This window comes from Hylobates moloch, unplaced genomic scaffold, assembly GCF_009828535.3.
Source record: "Hylobates moloch isolate HMO894 unplaced genomic scaffold, HMol_V3 SCAFFOLD_22, whole genome shotgun sequence".
In the NCBI taxonomy this organism is placed as follows: Eukaryota; Metazoa; Chordata; class Mammalia; order Primates; family Hylobatidae; genus Hylobates; species Hylobates moloch.
In genome coordinates, this window is record NW_026652297.1 from 27,768,784 (window position 1) to 27,780,473 (window position 11,690).

Consider the following 11,690-nt stretch of genomic DNA (forward strand, 5'->3'; position numbering starts at 1 on the left):
AAAAATATAAATAAAATTTTACAGAAATAAAAAGGGTGATAAGAGATTAATATAAACAATGGGTAAGGTTGTTGGTTATGTAATAAATTTGATAACCCAGATGAAATGGACAAATTCCTGGAAACATAAAACCTACCAAGACTGAATCATAAAGAGACGGAAAGCCTGAATAGATCCACAACGAGTAAGAAGATTGAAGCAGTAATCAAAAATGCCCCAGTGAAGAAAAGTTCTGAACCAGATAGTTTTACTGGTGATTTCTACCAAACATTTAAAGAAGAATGAACACACATCCTTCTCAAACTTTTCCAAAACATTGGACAGAATATTCCCTGACTCACTCTGTGAAGCCAGCATTACTATGATACCAAAGCCAACTTTCTAACCAAAGTTAGAAAAGAAAACCACAAAGCAATATCCCTTAGAAACTCTGATGCAAAAGTCCCCAACAAAATATTAGCATAGATAATTCAACAGTACAGTGATAGGATTATACAACATAACCAAGTGAGATTTATTTCTGGAATGCAAGCATGATTCAACATATAAACACCAATCAACATAATAACACCACATTAATAGAATGAAGGAAAAATACTACATGGTCATCTCAATTGATGCAAAAAAAGCATTTGGCAAAACTCAACACACTTCCATGGTAAAAACAAACTAGGAAGGGAAAGAAGCTTCCTCAATATGACAAAGGCCATATACAAAAAGCCCACAGATAACAACATACTCAATGGTGACAGACTTCAAGATTTCCTCTAAGATCAGGAACAAGGATGCATGCATTTGCCACTCTTATTCAACATAAATAGAAAGTTCTAGCCAGAGCAATTATGCAAGAAAAAGAAATAAAAGTCATCCAAATTAGAAAGGAAGAAGTACAATTATCTGTTTGCAGATGACAATCTTACATATAGAAAACCCGAATTTTTTAAAAAAGAAAAACTGTTAGAGCTAATAAGCAAATTCAGTAAAGTAGTAATTTACAAAATCAACAAACAAAAATCAAATGCATTTCTTTGCTCTAAAAACGAAGAATTCAAATAGGAAATTAGGAAAACAACTCTATTTATGATTACATAAAGCAGAATAAACTAGGAATAACCTTAACCAAGGAGGTGAAAGACTTGCACACTGAAACTACAAAATTTTGCTAAAATAAATTAGAGAAGAGATAAACAAATGTAAAGACATTCAATGCTCATGGAGTGGAAGACTTAATATTGTTAAAATGACAAAGTTACTCAAAGTGACCTACAGATTAATTGCAACTCCTATCAAAATGCCAATTTTTTTTTTTTTTACAGAAATAGAAAAACCCATCCTAAAATTTATATATAATCTCATGGGACCCCAAATAGTCAAAACAATCTTGAAAAGAAAACATAGTTGAAGGACTCATACTTTCTGATTACAAAACTTACTACAAAGCTACAGTAATCCAAATAGTTTGGTACTGGCATAAAGACAGATAAATAGGCCAACAGAATAGACTAGAGAGCCCAGAAATAAACCCTCATATGTGTGTATGTGTGTATATGTGTATGTGTGTGTATGTGTGTGTGTGTGTTCAAATGATTTTCAGCAAGGGTGCTGAAAATGATTCTCGGACAACTGGATAGCCACATGCAAAAGAATGAAGTTGGATCCTTGCTTTACACCAGATATAAAAATTAACTCAAAATGGATCAAAGATCTAAATATAAGAGCTGAAACCACAAAACTCTTGGAATAAAACACAGGGGAAAAGCTTCATGACATTGGATTTGGCATTGATTTACATAGGACACCAAAAGCAGAGGCAGCAAAAGTAGACTGACAAATTGAACTCCATGAAAATAGAAAACTTTTGGGCATCAAAGGACACTATCAAGACAGTGAAGAGACAACCTGCAGAATGAGAGAGAAAAAAATCCCAGGAACTAGTGTTCTCTAGAACCCCCTTCAGCAACACTGGCCACTCCATCCTCTTCACTGTGTAGACCTCTTGTTCAGCCTGTGTGGACTACTCTTTGTCTTCCCAATCAGCTATGCTCTCTCCCACCTCTAGGCCTTTTTGCACAAACCATTCTGTCTATAATGGACACCTTTGTCTCCTGCCCCATGACCCACCTGGCTTACTTTTGCTCACCTTCATGTGCTATTTAAACATCACTTCCTTTAGGGTACCTTCCTGGGTATCTTGTCATATCTGCAGACAGCATCTGCAGTACTTCCACCAGGATAGTATAATAGTAGCTGGCCATTTTTGTTTATTTACTTGTATTTCTCTGTCACTAGGCTGTTACCTTCATAGAGGAGGGACCCCATGTAGCCTATGAATTGCTGTGTCTTCCAGCACAGTGCCTGGGACCAGCAGGTGCTCCGTTACCCCTCGGGAGTTGGGAAAGGGAGAAAATCAGAGAGGGAGGGGTGGATATTGAATTCCTAAAGGTCACGTTCCCCCCCATTATAGATGTGGGTCTCACTGAAGCTCCAGGAGCAGAGCTGCTCCTCCCACCTCCCATTCATTGATTTCTGCCTTCTGCTCTAGTTTTCTGTGCGCATATTTCATCCTGTGAGGGCCCCATTTGTCTCTGCATTCCCCACAGCACTATGAACATAGCAGATGCTTAATAAATCGTTACATAAATAAGCACGCACATATAAAAACCGTATGTTGTAAAGGAACTATTCTGACCTTTGGTTGTCCTACTTAAAGCAGAGAAAGAATTCCAAAGTCACCCAACATGCACTTGGGCCATCTTTTGTTACCAACTCTTTGTTGCTTTTTAATGTACCTTTCATTTCAGATGACCAATTTGAAAATTGTCTTGAAATGTAAAAGTATAAAAATATAATTTCTTTTTTTTCTTGGGGAGTGGGGCTTACTTCTAAATGAACAATAAGAATTACATCAAACTTCCCATCAGAAACCAGGAAAGCAAGAAGAGAATGGAGTGAAATATTAACAAAGTGTTAAAACTTCCATCAACCTAGAATCTGTATCCAGCGGAATTTTTCCTCAAAGGTGGAGAGGATATGAAGATAAAGAAAAACTGAGAGAAGATTTTGCCGGTACACCTGCCTTGCATGAAATGTTAAAAGAAGCCCTTCAATGAAAAGGAAAATGAAACCTTGGCTCTACACAAAGAATGGAAGGACATCAAAGATGGACTAAATGGAGGTAAAGGAAAATATTTTGGTTTTATTATTCTTATTGGCCTTATAGATAACTGTTTGTTTAAAATAGTTAAGAACAAGAATGTCTCAAGCGATTATGGCTTATTGTTAAGTGCATGAATGCTAGCAATGTCTAAGAAATGGGAGGAAGGAATGGGGAATGCTCTGTTACAGGGTATCTGCACTTGCTGTTGTTTTAAGAGATGTTTGCTTTCCTTCTATCAAGCAGAAGACAGAGGAATTCGTGGTGGCAATGATGGGGCTGGCAAAGAGAGCTCCAGGGCTGGATTTTCCCAACGATTGTATTCCCCAGGAGTCAGGAGTCTGTGAGATAAACCCAGCTCTGACCCCTTCCCTCACCCCTCCATTTATCCAAAGGTCCTGCTAGACCTCGGGCCAGAGGCTGGGGGCCAGGACTTTTCCACTTGAGGGACACAAGTTCTTCTTTTAGGTAGCCCCAGCTTGTTGGTCTCAGCAACCGACAGTTGACTTAATAAGCCCATTTCATTAATAGATGCACATTGCATGTATTAATGAATCACTTCACCCATGGAATGGCAGGCTCCAAAGGGGCTATGAAATGGTGGTGCCTCACGCAATCACCCTTGAAAAGTTGAACGTTTTGTCCATCTGGTGGAGATGAGAACTGAACTCGGAGCCTACTGAAGCTATGTATTTACCTTGCCTCTCTTTGCAGGGACAGAGTCAATCTCCGGTCCCCCCTACATTTCTCAGGATAGGAGGAAATGGGGATCCTTCTTCCTATATCATGGAAGGGGGAATGAGGACCTCACAGAGGAAAGAAACTCACTAAATCTGTCAGAAGTACGGCCTGCCTGAAATCAGTGAGGCTCATCGCAGCCCAAAACTCAGGCAGTGAGAAATTCACCAAAGCGGCCTTTCTGAGGAGAATTAGAGAAATGTTTGAGGCTCACAGACAGGCACCTAGAAACACCATGAAGAAAGTCACAAATAATGCCTCAAATGATGTGCTCATATCACACTAGAGTGAAAAAATTGGAAACACCACCTTTACCACGAATTTTTTTTTTTTTTTTTTTTTTTTTTTTTTTTTTTTTTTTGAGACAGAGTCTTGCTCTGTCGCCCAGGCTGGAGTGCAGCAGCACGATCTTGGCTCACGGCAAGCTCCACCTCCCAGGTTCATGCCATTCTCCTGCCTCAGCCTCCCAAGTAGCTGGGACTGCAAGTGACCGCCGCCACGCCTGGCTAATTTGTTTGTATTTTCAGTAGAGACAGGGTTTCACCGTGTTAGCCAGGATGGTCTTGATCTCCTGATCTGGTGATCTGCCTGCCTCGGCCTCCCAAAGTGCTGGGATTACAGGCATGAGCCACCGTGCCCAGCCTTTACCACGAATTTCTAACAGCTCCCTAGGCCAAGGTGTTTTCTCTCTCCTCTGTCTCCTCTCTCTCAAAGCAAATTCCTACCTCACACAAACAGGGGAGAAAAGCCCTTGTCTCTTGCCCAGAACAGTGTGGGAGCTGTTGGGTGCTGGCTGCGGGAATGTACATACCTTGACAGGTTTCTGGCCTGGAGAACGTGGGGAGAAAGTTCCCTCCAGGGTGACCCTCAGTTTGAGCCCTTAAGGTAATCAGAGCCAGCGGATGTTGAGAGTTTGAGAGGTTCAGGAAGGTTCCTGGAGCCACAGGAGAGGAGGGAGCCGTTGGCGGTTAGGGAGACAGTTGGAGAAGGTTCCAGGGGAGTTCCAGGGAGGAGCTGATATGTAGGGCAGGAGAGAATAGGAAAAGAAGAATGGGTGGGTTTGCCAGCATTCCTCCTTCCAAGGATTCTAAGGAAAAAGAGTGGAAACTGCAAAGACAATTCTCTTACCGTTTCTCCTTTTAAGATGCACAGAGTTAGGCAGAACGGACGCTAGAGATGCAGAAAAAGAAGGCCGCAGAGACAGGTGCAGAAGGTTGGAGGGAGGAACCACTGAGACCAGTGTCCAGGGAAAGATGTCCAACGTTTGACCACGGAGAGCACCAGGCCCTCAGCCACAGACGGGAGAGACTGGGATTGACAATTATCTTCAGAGCTCCCAGTCTGGGGGCATTGATTAAGGCGGAGTTTCACTCCTGTTGCCCAGGCCGGAGTGCAATGGCGCTATCTGGTCTCGCTGCAACCTGTGCCTCCCAGGTTCAAGCAATTCTCATGCCTCAGACTCCTGAGAAGCTGGTATTACAGGCACCCACTACCATGCCCAGCTAATTTTTTTTTTTATAGTTTTAGTAGAGATGGGTTTCACCACGTTGGCCAGGCTGGTCTCAAACCCCTGACCTCAGGTGATCCACCCAACTTGGCCTTCCAAAGTGCTGGGATTATAGACATGAGCCACCCACAGCACCTGGCCATTGGAGGGATTTAGAATCGTCCCCTTCCCCAACAAGTGTGGCCTGGAGCCTGCAGAATAGTGGAGACCACCACCACCTGGCTCAGACCCAGGTCTTTCAGGCTGGCTCACACTTGGGGAAGGTTCTGCCAATCAGGTAACTAAGCCCAGGGCAAATACGTGGTTTTCAGGTCCTGGGTTTCCTGCTGTGTTTTAAATGACCACACCTGGAACCATCTCCTTACTTTCTTTCTAGAGAATTCCTCCCAGGAAAATCAACAAATCAATGAGAAGTCAAACACTTACCCAGTAGTTTTGCACAGTAGACCACCTGAGGAATTCCTGAAAAACACCAATGCCTGGCCCCACCACAGGTGAATTAGACCAGAATCTCGGAGGGTGAAGCCTAGACATGGAGGGTTTCAAATGCTTCCCAGGTGACTCTCATATGCAGCCAGGCTAGAGAGTCCTTGTATTCAATCTAGATAAATAGCAGGCATGCGGCAGGTGCTGAAGGTGCAAAGATGAACAAGGTGAAGATCCCGCTCTTGATAAGCTCACAGCTTAGGAACGGAGATGAGCATCCAAACAAACAAATAGCCAGGTGTGGTGGCTCAAACCTGTAATCCTAACACAATGGGAGGCTGAGGCGGGAGGATTACTCGAATCAAGGAGTTCAAGACCAGCCTGGGCAACATATTGAGACACCCCCCCCCCCCACCGTCTCTACAAAAAAAGAAAGAAAGAAAGAAAGAAAGAAAGAAAGAAAGAAAGAAAGAAAGAAAGAAAGAAAGAAAGAAAGAAAGAAAGAAAGAAAGAAAGAAAAAAAAAAATTAGCCATGTGTGGTAGTGCACACCTTGAGGCTGAGGAGGGAGGAATGCTTGAGCCTGGGAGGTAGAGGCTATAGTTAGCCATGTTTGTGCCACTGCACTTCAGCCTAGAGTGAGACTCTGTCTAAAGAAAACAAAACAAAACAAAAAAACACAGAAAAAATCACCAACTGTGGGCCGGGTGTAGTGGCTCACGCCTGTAACCCTAACACTTTGGGAATCCATGGCGGGTGGATCACTTGAGGTCAGGAGTTTGAAACCAGCCTGGCCAACATGGTGAAAACCCGTCTCTACTAAAACTTCAAAAAAAATTAGCCAGATGTGGTGGCACACACCTATAATCCCAGCTACTTGGGAGGCTGAGGCAGGGGAATTGCTTGAACCTGGGAGGTGGAGGTTGCAGTGAGCTGAGATCACACCACTACCACTGCACTCTAGCCTAGGCAACAGAGTGAAACTCCATCTCAAAAAAAAAAAAAAAAAAAGAAAAATCACCAACTGTGTGCTGAGTTCAGTCATAGAAGCACTCCCAGATTAAAGAGGAGGGTGTGTTAATCATGTTTTTTAAAAAAAATTTTTTAGAGGATAGGGTCTTATTCTGTTGCCCAGGCTGGAGTGCAGTGGTGCAATCATAGCTCACTTCAGCCTTGAACTCCTGGACTCCAGGGATCTTCCCACATAGCTAGGACTACAGTCCACACACCACCATGTCCAGCTAATTTTTTAAATTTTTGTAGAGATGGGAGTCTCACTATGCTACCCAGGCTGGTCTGGAACTCCTGCACTGAAGCCATCCTCCTGTCTTGGCCTCCCAAAGCACTGGGATTAGAGGTGTGAGCCCTTGTGCCCAACCAATCATGTTTTTTTTTTTATTTTGTTTTGTTTTGTTTGAGATGGAGTTTCACTCTCGTTGCCCAGGCTGGAGTGCAATGGCGCGATCTCGGCTCACTGCAACCTCTGCCTCCCGGGCTCAAGCGATTCTCCTGCCTCAGCCTCCCGAGTAGCTGGGATTACAGGCATGTGCCACCACCCCGGCTAATTTTGTATTTTTAGTAGAGACGGGGTTTCTCCGTGTTGGTCAGGCTGATCTTGAACTCTCGCCCGCCTTGGCCTCCCAAAGTGCTGGGATTACAGGCGTGAGCCACCGTGCCTGGCTATGTTTTTAATTTTCTGTATTTTATGATGGTTTGACATCTTGAGGGCCCTGCTGGCCTAGAAAAGACTGTCCTTCCCAGGGCTAGCTAATTCCTAGAGACAGTAAATAACTTCCCTGTGAACTTGCCTTTCATGTGCACATCAGCCAATTCATTCCCCAACCCCCAACCACCTCCTTTATCTACTGTCACACCAAGCCAATATTCCCCCTGCCCTAAATCACCCCACACCAACATCATGCAAACCAGCCAATCCGGCTGGGCGCGGTGGCTCACGCCTGTAATCCCAGCACTTTGGGAGGCCGAGGCGGGCGGATCACGAGGTCAGGAGATCGAGACCATCCTGGCTAACACGGTGAAACCCCGTCTCTACTAAAAATACAAAAAATTAGCCGGGTGAGGTGGTGGGCGCCTGCAGTCCCAGCTACGGGGGAGGCTGAAGCAGGAGAATGGCGTGAACCCTGGGGGGCGGAGCCTGCAGTAAGCCGAGATCGCGCCACTGCATTCCAGCCTGGGCTGGGCGACAGCCAGACTCCATCTCAAAAAAAAAAAAAAAAAAAAAACAAAACCAGCCAATCCTCAACCAGCTCAGCCACTCAACCTGCCCCTTCCTTCTTTCCTTCCCATAGGAAACACAATCAGGGCCCTACTTTGTCCCAGCTCCTCCTGCCTCCTGAGCTACCAGGTGCTTCCCCATGTGGCCCTGCACGATGTGGTGTGCCCCTTTCTCTTGGAAACTGCAGATAATAAATACTTTCAGTGGCATTGGCCTCTTTGTGTTGTCACTTGGTAACCTCTGTCAGTTAAAACCCCACCAATACAATCAAGACAGAGGGTATGATTCTCTTACCGAGTGAGGGTCAGAAAAGGCTTTGCGAGAGGGACAGGAGGAGGTGAGAAGGCACTGAGGCAGAAGGGCGCGGAGGCTGGTGGACAAGGAGCAGGATGTGATTGTTGGAGCACAAAAACACAAGGGACCAAGAGAGGTGGGGTGGGGACAGCATGCAAGTCTTAGGCTGGATCGGGGAACCCTGGGGCAGCATGGGATGCCCCCCTTTCGTATTGTCACTCAGCCTTACAACATCTCTAAGAGCTGGAGAGAAGACAGGAGACTATTCTACAGATGGGAAACTGGGGCATACTGAAGAGTTGATTCTGCCTTAAATAAGAGCTGACTTACGCACTTGTCTTCTCTCCAGCAAGTCCCCCGAACTGACCCATTTCTCAGTGTGGGTTTCTGTGAGGTTAACAAGGTCATAGTGGAGAGGCTTCAGGCTGGCACCAACATTCCTGGCCCGAAACTACGGGAAGACAGCCTATACTGGCAAAACTCCTTTTTAAGAGAGAAGATACGTGCTTTGGGCATGGACCTACCACTGCCGGCTTGTGCCTTAGTCAAGCTTCCTATTTTTTCTATTCCTGTTTCCTCATCTTTAGAGTGGGTGTACTAACCCATGGGTCATGCAGACGAGGAAGGGGAAGGGTGAGCACAGTGTCTGACACATAGTATGTTTGATTCCATCTTTTCCCTCTTATTTCTTTATTGAGACAGGATCTTGCTGTGTCGCCCAGGCTGGAGTGCAGTGATGCGATCACAGCTCACTGCAGCCTTCAACCCTCCAGGCTCAAGCAATCCTCCCACCTCAGCCTCCTGGGTAGCCGGCACTACCGGCACACGCCACCACACCTGGGTAATTTTTTGTTTTTGTTTTTGTTTTTTGTAAAGACGAGGTTTTGCCATGTTGCCCAGGCTGGTCTCGAACCTCTGGGCTCAAGCAATCCTCTCACCTTGGCCTCCTAAAGTGCTGGGATTATAGGCATCACCCACAGTGCCCAGCCTTATCTTTTCCCTCTTAAACCAAGAAAAATTCTAACTCTGATGAGAATAAAAAGAGAGGGGATCCATCAAAACTGCAAGACAGCAGCTCAGGAGGTGCCAAGGGATGATAGTTCAGTAAGGGCGTCTCTTCCAGGCAATCAGTGCCATAAGGGGCTCCTTGGGGCTGTTGATCTGCGGAGGAACCACAAGATCTGCTCAGCTAGCCAGTGTCAGCTTCCATCATCTTGTGCTAAATAAGGCCTGTCACTTTCCTGGAGAGCCTCCAGAGAAAACTGCAGGGCAAACAGATGTTGCAATAGGCCCAAGGAGCTCAGATACCCACCCATCCTGTTTCCTGAGCTTCTCTGTAGAAAGGCAAGGCTGGGGATAGTCTTTTCCATCCCCGCTCTCTGCCTCCAGGTCCTTTGCTCCACGTGGATGCTTTGTGCCCCTAGAGCTGTTCGAATGACAACAACCGCTTTTATTGACTGAGCACTCACTGTGTGCAAAGGAGTATGTAAGCACGCATAACCAGCACTGTTCCATTTCCTCCTCCCACAGCCCTGTGGCATGGGGACTCTTACCCCGCTTTACAGCTGAAGCTTGGTGGGATTGAAAACTTTATCCAAGGTCACACAGCTAGTGAACGGAAGAGCTGGATCCCAACCCAGATCTGCCTGAATCCAAAGCCTGTATGCTTCCTCCCTGCACGAGGGTGTCCTGGGCCACTTGCATTTTCCAGCCTCAGTCCAAAGGCCTGTGGACAACGAACCTTTGTTGTGCAGGCTGTATCTCTTTGATTCAGTTCACCCAAACTGTGACACTTTGGATCTTCCCTCTTTGATACCTCTCCTGCGTCTCATCTTATTAATTCATGCATGCATCAAATCAACAGATTTCCACTGGGGTCCTCTCCAGGCCAGGTGTCGAGTACCTCTGAGGCTGCGTGGCCCCTTCCCACTATACCAGTGTGCAATTAGAAAAAAAAATAAAAGAAGTGGTTTCAGCTGGGTCTAGAATGGAGTTTAGCTGATCTCTTCTGGGAAAGGTGAGTAGAGTCGCTGCCCAAGCAATTTAAATATCCATGGGCCACCTGGGCACGGTGGCGCACATCTATAATCCCAGCAGATTGCCTGAGCTCAGGAGTTCGAGACCAGCCTGGGCAACACGGTGAAACCCCTGTCTCTACTGAAACACAAAAAATTAGCCAGGCATGGCAGCGTGCGCCTGTAGTCCTAGCAACCCGGGAGGCGGAGGTTGCAGTGAGCTGAGATCATGCCTCTGCACTCCAGCCTGGGCAACAGAGCGAGACTCCATCTCAATTAAAAAAAAAACCATCCTTGCCTAGCCACGTACAATGCAATGTCCTAAGCTCTGGGGCTTACTGCCACAACAAATGCAACACAATATTCACCTCCACAGTTTAATGGGAAAGACGAACATTTATGTAACGAACACCAAAACAAGACAGCCTGTGATAAGGCTATAACAAAGGGGTAAACTAGTAGGGAAACTTGTGAGAACAGATTTGAGGAAGACTTCACCGTAGAGAAGGTATTTTGCAATGAGTCTTGGAGGCTGTTTACCGTGAGCTCATCCTTTTTCTCCGTGAGGGGGACTAGAACTCTTGCATCGAATCCTTCAAGGACTGTCTGAGTCCCAAGCTCTGACATCTGATTAGGTATTGCTGCAGAGTCTCATTAGAGCGGCCCTGGCTCTGAAGCGCCTCTTCAATGAGTCCTCGCACCAATTGCAGCCTTCGGTTTGAGGGCTGATGGCTGTCACACTGCCCGGTGGAGGAGTGAAGGCAGCCAAGTCATTAAGCCTGAAGCCACCGACAGCAAGTGTGTGCTGGGAGCCGTGAGAGGCTTGGCCCGTGTGTCAGAACATTTGCAGACACCGGCCAAGGAATAAAGACCGGGTCTGGGACAAGGCCAGGCTCTTGCTCTTTACCGGGAAAGTCATTTGAGAACTCAGGAAACACAAGAGCGGCCTTCCTGGGCCCTCTGACCTTCCTTCCTGGGCCTTCTGACCTTCCTTCCTCTTTACCCTGGCCTTATCCATGATGTTTGCCTACCTGGGAGGGAGCTTTTTCAGGAAGGTAACTGCTAAGGTCAGGGTGAGACGTTGTGGAGCTCACTTTGCCTTTTTTTTTTTTTTTTTTTTTTTGACACGCTCTCACTCTGTCGCCCAGGTTGGAGTATAGTGTTGTGATCTCGGCTCACTACAACCTCCACTTCTGCAACATCCACCTCCAGGTTTCAAGCCATTCTTGTACCTCAGCCTCCCGAGTAGCTAGGTTTACAGGTGCCTGCCACCACGCCCAGCTAATTTTTGTATTTTTAGTAGAGATGGGCTTTCACCATA

At 46.0% G+C, this 11,690-nt stretch overlaps 1 protein-coding gene across 1 annotated transcript in view; it reads right to left on the reverse strand.

Moving 5' to 3' along the window:
- Nucleotides 1-4,850, reverse strand: part of PEBP4 (phosphatidylethanolamine binding protein 4) — a 228,160-nt gene extending 223,310 nt beyond the window's left edge. Inside the window, 1 exon segment of the mRNA XM_058433407.1 lies at nucleotides 4,704-4,850. The gene's annotated coding sequence lies outside the window, so the exon portion shown is untranslated.
- Nucleotides 4,851-11,690: the final 6,840 nt, after the last annotated feature.